Below are 9,644 nucleotides of genomic sequence, written 5' to 3' on the forward strand. Positions count from 1 at the left end.
ATCTGAAGTAGGAATTGAGTTGGCTGTCTGGCTCTTGGCCAGCTGCTACCCCGTGAATCAACATGATCTATTAGAAAGAACACAGTTTTGGGAGTCAGAGGACCTGGGTCTGCCACTTGGCTACTATATGACCTTGGACAAGTCACTTAACTTTTATGTGTCTTACTTATCTAATGCCTTTGAGTCGTCTCCCACCCTTAGAGAAACCACAGACACATCCCTCCCAGAATGCCCCGCTCTCAATGCCCCCTGGTAGTGCATCCATAGAGTGTTCTTGGTAAAAATATGGACGTGGTTTACCATTGCCTTCCACGCAGTAAACTTGAGTCTCCACCCTCGATGCTCTCCCTTTCTGCTGCTACCCAGCAATGGGTGGGTTTTGACTTGTAGCAGATTGTCTTCCACTCGCTAGCCACTGGCCAAGCTGAGAATAGAGTGGGTAGGCCTCTGCTTGACTCTCCCTCTTGTAGCCGAGACTGAAAGAGTACTGGAAACTCTCCAGTTGTGACCCTGAGAGGGGAAAGTGTCTTACTACCTCATCGGTAAAATGGGGACTAAATCCTCCTCCCTCTGATGTAGACTGTGACCTTCACATGGGATAGCCACTTTGTCCAACCTGATTATCTTGCATCTGCCCTAGTAAGCACCTAGTAAGCATTTAACACTTAGAGAAGCAGCATGGCTTAGTGGAAGTCAGAGGACCTGGGTTCTAATTCCAGCTTGGCCACTTGTCTGCTGTATGACCTTGGGCAAATCATTTAACTTCTCTGTGCCTCAGTTACCTCTTGTGGATTAAAGCTGTGAGCCCCATGTGGGACATAGACTGTGTCCAACCTGACTGTTTGTATCCACCCAGGTCTTAGTTCAGTGCCTGGCACTTAATAAGCACATAACAATTACCACTGAAAAAGAAACAACAAAATAGTACTATTCAAAAAAAAGGAGTCATCCAAGTACTTAGTAAAGGACATGGCATCCAGTGGGTGCTCAATAAATTTATTATTATTTCAACATCCAGCTCTCTGTGTTTACCAGGATATTTATAGGATGCCTCCACCTTCTCTGCCCCAAGACAAGATTGGGGCCCCCAAGACCCGACCCGACTCCCACTCCCTCCACCCCACCGGAGCGGACTTCTCTCCACGTCCACCCATTCAGTCAGCACGTGGCCTTGACTTCATTTCTTTCTCCAGAAGAGCTCAGATTAGTACTGAATTCAGTTTCCAAAGAAGCTGAATCCAATTTTCTAGCTCAGCTATCTGAAGCACCAGGGGCCTTTACAATAATAAACTATATGGGAATCAAAAGAGAACAATAATATTTAGAATTCATACAGACTTTTGAATTCTATGAGCTTGAGGTGTTGGAAAAAGCCCCATAACCATATCTAATCTCTGTATCTCCTTATACATAATGCATTTTAGTGTCTGGCCTGGACCACTGGTCCCAGAGCTATTAATGGCCAGCCGTCGGGTCTCCCCAGAGGAAGTAGCCCAGATCGCATCCCAGGTGACCTCTCAGGTCTGAAAGCTGCAGTGGTCCTCACCAGCCTCCATCTGGTCTGGACACCTGATTGCACCTATGACCTCTGGGAATTTATTTCCCAGGGAGGGTCACAGTTAATGTGGTCCAGGTCAGTTGCCATCCTGTGAGTCATGCTCAGCCAACTTTGGAATATCATGGGAACATTCCGGGTCTAAACAGTGGCCTCTCATTGGTTCTCACATCATCTAACAGAGGGACTGCCACCAAAAAAGCAAACCAAGGGGCCTGAACGTTGCCTGATTTCCAACTCATCAATTGTATCAGCATCAGTGGTGTTATTCATTCATTCATTCATTTATTGTACTCTTTTAGTACTTACTGTGTGCAGAACACTGTGCTAAGTGCTTGGAAGAGTATGGCACAACAATAAGCAAGCACATTCCCTGCACATGAGCTACAGTCTCGAGGGGGAGACAGACATTAATATAAATAAATAAATTACAGATAGGTACACAAATGTTTTGGGGTGGGGAGGGGGGATGAATACAGGGAGCAAGTCAGTGAGATGCAGAAGGGAGTGGGAGAAGAGAAAAGAAGGGCTTAGTCAGGGAAGATCTCTTGGAGATGTGCCTTCAATAAAGGCTTCGAGAGGGAGGAGAGGAATTGTCTGTCGGATTTGAGGAGGGAAGGCTTCCAGTCTAGAGACAGGATGTGGTTGAGGGGTCGGAGACTCAATAGATGAGATGGAGGCACAGTGAGAAGGTTAGCATTAGAGGAACAAAGTGTGAGGGCTGGGATGTAGTAGGAGAGCAGCAAGGTGAGGTAGTAGGGGGCAAGGTGATTGGCTTTGAAGGCAATGGTGAGGAGTTTTTGTTTGATAAACAGGTGAATGGGCAACCACTGGAGTTTCTTGAGGAGTGGGGAAACATGTCCTGAACGTTTCTGTAGAAAAACGATCTGGGGAGCAGAGTGAAGTATGGACTGGAGTGGGGAGAGGCAGGAGGCTGGGAGGTCAGCAAGGAATCTGATACAGTAATCAAGGCGAGATAGGATAAGGGATAGTTTTAACTTGGTACTGTAGAGCACTGCATTGGGTGCTTAGGAGTTAGGAGGTTGTTATTGATAAGCAGCTCATTTTAGCAGAAAGAACACAGGTCTGGGAGTTAGAGGGCACGGATTCTAATCCCTGCTCCGCCACTTTCCTGCTGTGTGATCTTGATCAAGTTACTTTACTTCTTTGTACCATAGTTTCCTCATCTGTAAAATGGGGACTAAACATCTCTTCTCCTTCATAATTAGGTTGTAGGACAGAAACTGTTTCTGACCTTATTACCTTGCATCTATCACAGTGCTTGGCACATAGTAAAGTAAGTACCACAGTTATTATTGTAATGAGCCAGCCAAGAGGCAGAGAACTCGAACTCATGCTTCCAGTCCACCTACTGAAACTAACCAAGCATCCAAACCATTGTCTGTCCAACAGTTACATGTGGGCCAACTTCCAGGTGACTTTAAAAAGTGATCCATTTTAAAGCCAGGGAGGTGGCAAATTGTTGTGTAAGAATCTCTTGAATGACAGCTCAGTAGCTCAGCAGCATGGCCTAGTGGATAGACCATGGGCCTGGGAGTCAGAAGGACCTGGGTTCTAATCCTGGCTCTCCCACTTGTGTTCTGTGACCTTGGGCAAGTCACTTAACTTCTCTGTTCCTCAGTTCCCTTATTTCTAAAATGGGAATTAAGACTGTGAGTCCTATGTGGCACAGGGACTATGTCTAATTCTATTATCTTGTATCTACCCCGGTGCTTAGAAGAGTGCCTGATACATAGTAAGCACTTAACAAACCACTATTATTATTAAGGAACTCAGCTAATAAAAAATTATGGTACTCATTAAGCACTTACTATATGCCAGGGACTGTACTAAGTGCTGAAGTAGACACAAGATAATCAGATTGGACACAGCCTCTGTCCCACATGTGACTCATAGTCTAGTTTGGAAGGAGGACGATTTGCTCTCCATTTTACAGATGAGGCAACCGAGGTCCAGAGCAGTTAAATGTCTGGCCTAATGTCACACCGCAGAAAAGTGGTGGAGCCGATATTACAATCCATGTCCTCTGACCAGCAGGCACAATCCACTATGCAATGCTGCTTCTTGAACAGCAAATATGTGCATCTCCCAGATGCTACCCACCACACAGCTGACAAAGCTATTGGAAGGGAAAAGCTCAGACTCAAAACCACTATGGCTATTATGACCGCTGGGGCTTATGTGAATCTGGACATTCCTACATGAGCCATGAGGAACTGAAACTCTGTCCTCTAGACACAATTCTCTAGGGAGCATTTTATTTTATTTGTCACAGTCAATCGGTCAATGGCATTTATTGAGCACTTTCTCTGGGCAGAGCACTGTATTAAGGGCATGGAGAGTACAATGGGAAAAGTAGACCACATCCTTGCCCTCGAGGAACTTACGGTCTAGCAGGGGAGACAGATATTAAAATAAATTACATGTAGGGGAAGCCACCAAGTATAAAGGTATGCACAAAGAGCTGTGGGAGTGCAGGGTTTGGTAAGTACCTAAGTACTTAATTGAGTACATAGAAAATATATTCTATTTATTTATTGGGTGCTTCTGTATGCAGAGCACTGTACTAAATGCGGGGGAGAGTTTAATACAACAGAGTTGGTAGACACGTTCACTGCCCACACAAGCTTACAGTATAGAGAACGAGCTTCATACTAACCTCCCAGCCTCCTGGTCTCTCACTACTCCAGTCCATACCTCACTCTGCTGCCCAGACCATTTTTCCACAAAAACGTTCAGGACACGTGTCCCCACTCTTCAAATAACTCCATTGGTCGCCCATCCACCTCACCATAGACAAAAACTCCTCACCATTGGCAAAGCACTCAATCACCTTGCCCCCCCACCTCACCTTGCTACTCTCCTATTATCACCCAACCCGCACACTTCATTTCTCTAATACTTACCTTCTCACTTTGCATCGATCTTGTCTATCTTGCCACCGACCCCTCACCCACGTCCTGTCTCTGGCCTGGAACACCTTTCCTCTCAAATCTGACAGACAATTACTTTCTCCTGCTTCAAAGTCTTCACAGCACATCTCCTCCAAGAGGCCTTCCCTGACTAAGCCCTTCTTTCCTCTTCTCCCACTCCCTTCTGCATTGCCCTGACTTGCTCCGTGTTTTCTGTGTGCAGAGCACTGCACTGAATGTTTGAGAATGTATGATAATGATAGTATTCGTTAAGTGCTCACTATGTGCTAAGCACTGCTCTAAATACTGGGATAGATACAAGGTAATCAGGTTGTCCCACATGGGGCTCACGTTCTTAATCCCCATTTTCCAGATGAGGGAACTGAGACACAGAGAAGTTAAGGGACTTACCCAAGGTCACACAGCAGACAAGTGTTGAAGCTGGGATTAGAGCCCATGACCTCTGACTCCCAAGCCTGGACTCTTTCAGTTGAGTCACGCTGCTTATCAAACAACAGATATAACAGAGTTGTAGACACATTCCCTGCCCACAAGGAGCTTACAGTCTAGAGGGGGAGGCAGACATTAGTATAAATAAATACATATGAATATGTAGAGTGGAGACTAGCAGATGCTTTTAATGTACTCTCCCGAGAGCTTAGTACATGCTCAGTAGGTGCTCAATAGGTGCTCAATAGATACAACTGCTTGATTAATTAATAGGGGAAATCACTGTGCAGTCAAATCCATGAATAATAGTCAAGCTCCTGGTAAAGATGGCATTCTTGAGGAAATCTACAAGCAAGAAGGAATCTTTCAGCATATTTGCCTTCTTGGATTTTTTTCCAACATATGGAGTACTAAGAAAATGAGCCCAAGCTTCAAAAACCCCACCATAATCACCCTCTTTGAAAAAAAAATATGAGCTGACTGCAGAAAATGCTCACCATTGCCAGAAATGTGCTAGCAGTAGTATTTATTTATGTAATATAATTTAGTATAGTATTTATTGAGTGCCTTGAGCCTGCAGATCCTTGTAGGAAGCACTTAGGAGAATACAATACACATAGAAGAGACGAATCCCGCCCTCAAGGAGCTAACATTCTAACAAGGGTGACCACACAAAGTAACTTGCAGATAATGGAAAGAACAGAACGGAGGGATAGTTATGTGGGTAAGTAGGTGTTTACATAGTAGAATATGTCAGTCAAAATGTACAGAAGTGCCTCGAGGTAGCTGGGAATACATAAGAGCTGAGCTGGTGGATAATGTCTAGACTGAAAGTTTGTTGTGGGAAGGGAATGTGTTTACCAACTCTGTTGTATTCTATTCTCCCACATGTTTAGTATGGCTCTCTACTCACAGCAGGTCCTCAGTAAATACCATTGATTGACTGATTGAATGGAAAAACAGATTTATACATATGTACTGTGGAGAGGATGCATGAAGGATCAAGTAAAAGTGGAGCAGAAAGGAGTAGGAGAAAAGGTGAGGAGGGCTTAATCAGGGAAGGCTTCTTGGAGAAGACATGCCTTCAGTAAGGATTTGAAGTGGGGGAGAGCAGTTATCTACCTGTTATGAGGAGGGAAGGCATTCAAGGCCAGAGGTAGGATGTGGGAGAGAGGTCGCTGGCGAGATAGATGAGATCGAGCTACAGTACACAGGTTAGCAGTTATAGTACTGTTTGTGTTTCTTGCATTCACTGGGAAGTCTGCAGATGACTCTGACATGCTTCCCGCAGATTGCTCAAGTGCCAAGGACTGATTATATGAGCGGAGTAATCCTAGACCACGAGCCAGCCTGCACCAGCCAGACTCTTCACACGCATCTGCAGATTTCCATCTGCAACCCAGAGCCGAATGCTGTCATCCAATTCACTTATCTCGTCAGTGCACTATCTCTAAGTGATGCATGCCTCAACAAAGAAGTAGGAAACAGAATCAAGATGTCCTTTGGGAGATTGACAGACAGTGTGGGGATCACGGGAGACATTGTTTCCAACCATACTCAAGGGTTTCAAGGAAGTAGCAATGCCCAGCCTTAACTATAGCTTTCTGTCTTGATTGTAGTAATAGTTGGGCACCAGTTGATGATGATGGTAATGGTGTTTGTTAATTGTTTACTGTATGCCAAGTGCTGTATTAAGTGTTGAGGAAGATTCAAGCTGATCAGGTCAGGCACAGGTCCTATCCCACATAGGGCTTCCAGTCTAAAGGGAAGCGAGAACAGGTGTTAAATCTCCATTTTATAGATGAGGAAACTGAGGCCCAGAGAAGTGAAGTGACTTGCCCAAGGTCACATAGCAGACAATTGGCAGAGCCAGGATTAGAACCCAGGTCCTCTGACTCCCAGGCCCGAGCCATTTCCACTAAGTAGGGTTCTGTGGTTTGAGCCACTTCCCCTTCCAGGAATTTTCATCATCACCGTCGTCGTCACATCATCATCATCCTCATCATCATTGTCATCATTGTCATCGGGAAGCAGCGTAGCTCAATGGAAAGAGCCCGGACTTGGTAGTCAGAGGTCTTGGGTTCGAATTCCGTCTCTGTCACTCGTCAACTGTGTGACTGTGGGCAAGTCACTTCACTTCTCTGTGCCTCAGTTACCTCATCTGTAAAATGGGGATGAAGATTGTGAGCCTCGCATGGGACAACCTGATTATCCTGTGCCTACCCCAGCGCTTAGAACAGTGCTCTGCACATAGTAAGCGCTTAACAAATACCAATATTATTATTATCATCATCACAGTCATTGCTATAATTATATCATCATCTTCACCATCGCCTCCTCCATCTCCACTCTTTCATCAGCATCCGCATCCGTATGTCCAGCATCATGGAGCATGCCCTGGAAGCTGAACCTATACCACCGAGGGTCACAACATAGGTTCAAGATTGTAATCTCCTTGTGAGCAGAGATGGCATCTTCCAAGTCTTTTACTCTACCAACAGTTTAGTACAATGACCTGAGCACAATAAGCACCCAATAAATACCATTGTTTGATCATTCTTCCTGTCACTGCCTGGCACATGTGTTTTGGTGCTCAATCAGTTAATGCTATTTATTGAGTGCTTACTCTGTGTGGAGCACTGTACTACATCTATATCTCCAACCCATCTCTCTCTCTCTCTCTCTCTCTCTCTCTCTCTGCAGTCTTGCATTTCCCCCTGCCTTCCAGACATCTCTGCTTAGATGTCCTCCCGTCACCCCAAGCTTAACATGTCCAAAACTGATCTCCTTATCTTGCTAACCAAACCCTGTCCTCCCCCTGACTTCCCCATCACTATAGACAGCACCACCATCCTTCCTGTCTCACAAGCCCATAACCTTGGGATTATCCTTGATTCTTCTTTCTCATTCAACCCAAATATTCAATCCATCCCTAAATCTTGTCGGTCCCAGATTCACAATATCACTAAAATCCACCCTTCCCTCTTCATCCAAACTGCTATCATGTTAATAAATATCATCATCATTATCATTATTAATACGATCATTCACCTTGTCCCACCTGGATTACTCCATCAGCCTCCTTGTTGACTTCCCAGCCTCCTGTCTCTCTCCACTCCAGTCCATATTTCACTCTGCTGCCCAGATCATTTTTCTTCAAAAACATATGGAACATGTCTCCCCACTCCTCAAAAAACTCCAGTGGATACCGGATCAAACAAAAACTCCTCACCATTAGCTTTAAAGCACTCCATCACTTTGTTCCCTTGTACCTCACCTTGCTGCTCTCTTTCTTCAACCTAGCATGCACACTTTGTTCCTCAAGTACTAACCTTCTCTCTGTGCCTCAGTCTTGCCTGTCTCAGCACCAACCCCTGGACCATGTGCCTCTGACCTGGAATGCCCTCCCTCCTCAAATCAGACAGATGATTACTCTCCCCCATTTGAAAGCTTTATTGAAGGCCGATCTCCTCCAAGAGGCCTTCACAGATTAAGTCCCTCCTTTTCCCTCTGCATCACCTTACTTGCTCCCTTTGGTCTTCCCCTCTAACCAGTCACCATAGCACATATGTACATATCTGTAATTTATTTATTTGTATTCTTGTCTGTCTACCCAGCCTCTAGACTTTAAGCTAACTGTGGACAGGGAATATGTCCGTTTATTGTTGTATCGTACTTTCCCAAGCACTTATTACAGTGTTCTAAACACATTAAGTGCTTAATAAATACAATTGAGTGAATGAATGAATGAATGAATGAATGAATACTCAGCACTTGGGGGAGTATAATGCCACAGAGACACATTCCCTGCCTGCGAGGAGCTTACAGTCTAGAGGTAAAATATGTTCCATATTTTTGAGCAGGTTCACTGTCCGCTCTAATCCAAAGGTGCTCAGAGGGCACAGACGTGCCACAGAGAGCCAGACAAGAGAACATGTTATTTTTCGAGGCCAGGATATTTTTCAAGTTATGTGGATCTGGCCAGCCAGGAAGAGTCCCTCCTCAGATCCCGTCTGCTTTCACCTACTCAGCCCATCCTACTTCCCCTCCATCCACAGCCATTCTCCTGACTGCCTCCCTCTCAACCCCTCTGGTTTCACTCTTCCCTGCTTTGGCTGCAGGAAGCGGTGGACATCAGGGTCCGGGGGAAGGACCCAGTCCAGCAAGACCTTGATAGCCAATGGCCATTACAGAGCTGATTGGCAAGATACTCTCTTGGGCCCCATGTTTGGCTTCTGGAAACCATTCCCGGCCCCTGCATTTTTATGCAATTTCCAATTAAATCTTCTCTACAAGGAGAGACGCAAGGAATCCATTAGCTTTAATAATTATGAGAACGCTTGAGGGAATTGACTGTCCGTCATTACAAATAATTAATGCCCCTGGTTGTGAGGAGAGGGATTGTTCCTTTATTTTTTTCTTTTTTGGGGGGTGGGGATGAGGTTTCTGCATTCATTTACATATGCATGTTGCCTCATTGGATATGTATGAGGCAGTAAAGTTGGGACTGAAGGAAGGGGTGTCACCTTCGGAGGCCTCTCAGAGCCCTAGAGAGACATTTTCAGGATCAGCGATGGCTGGGTAGAGCTGCTCTTGGCAGACACAGCTCCCCTCTCCTCCCGATGTCTCCATCTTGGCCCAGGCCAGGCTGGTGGGGAGATATTCCAGAATGTGAAACGGGATGGCTTGAACAAATCACTTCCTCA

At 45.3% G+C, this 9,644-nt stretch overlaps 1 non-coding gene across 1 annotated transcript; it reads right to left on the reverse strand.

Annotated features, from left to right (window-relative positions):
• Window positions 1-382: 382 nt before the first annotated feature.
• Window positions 383-520, reverse strand: LOC114812521. Its single transcript, XR_003760172.1, has one exon. It is a non-coding gene; the product is annotated as a small nucleolar RNA SNORA7 (small nucleolar RNA).
• Between the last annotated feature and the right edge of the window lie 9,124 nt (window positions 521-9,644).

Source organism: Ornithorhynchus anatinus, chromosome 5 (genome assembly GCF_004115215.2).
Source record: "Ornithorhynchus anatinus isolate Pmale09 chromosome 5, mOrnAna1.pri.v4, whole genome shotgun sequence".
In the NCBI taxonomy this organism is placed as follows: domain Eukaryota; kingdom Metazoa; phylum Chordata; class Mammalia; order Monotremata; family Ornithorhynchidae; genus Ornithorhynchus; species Ornithorhynchus anatinus.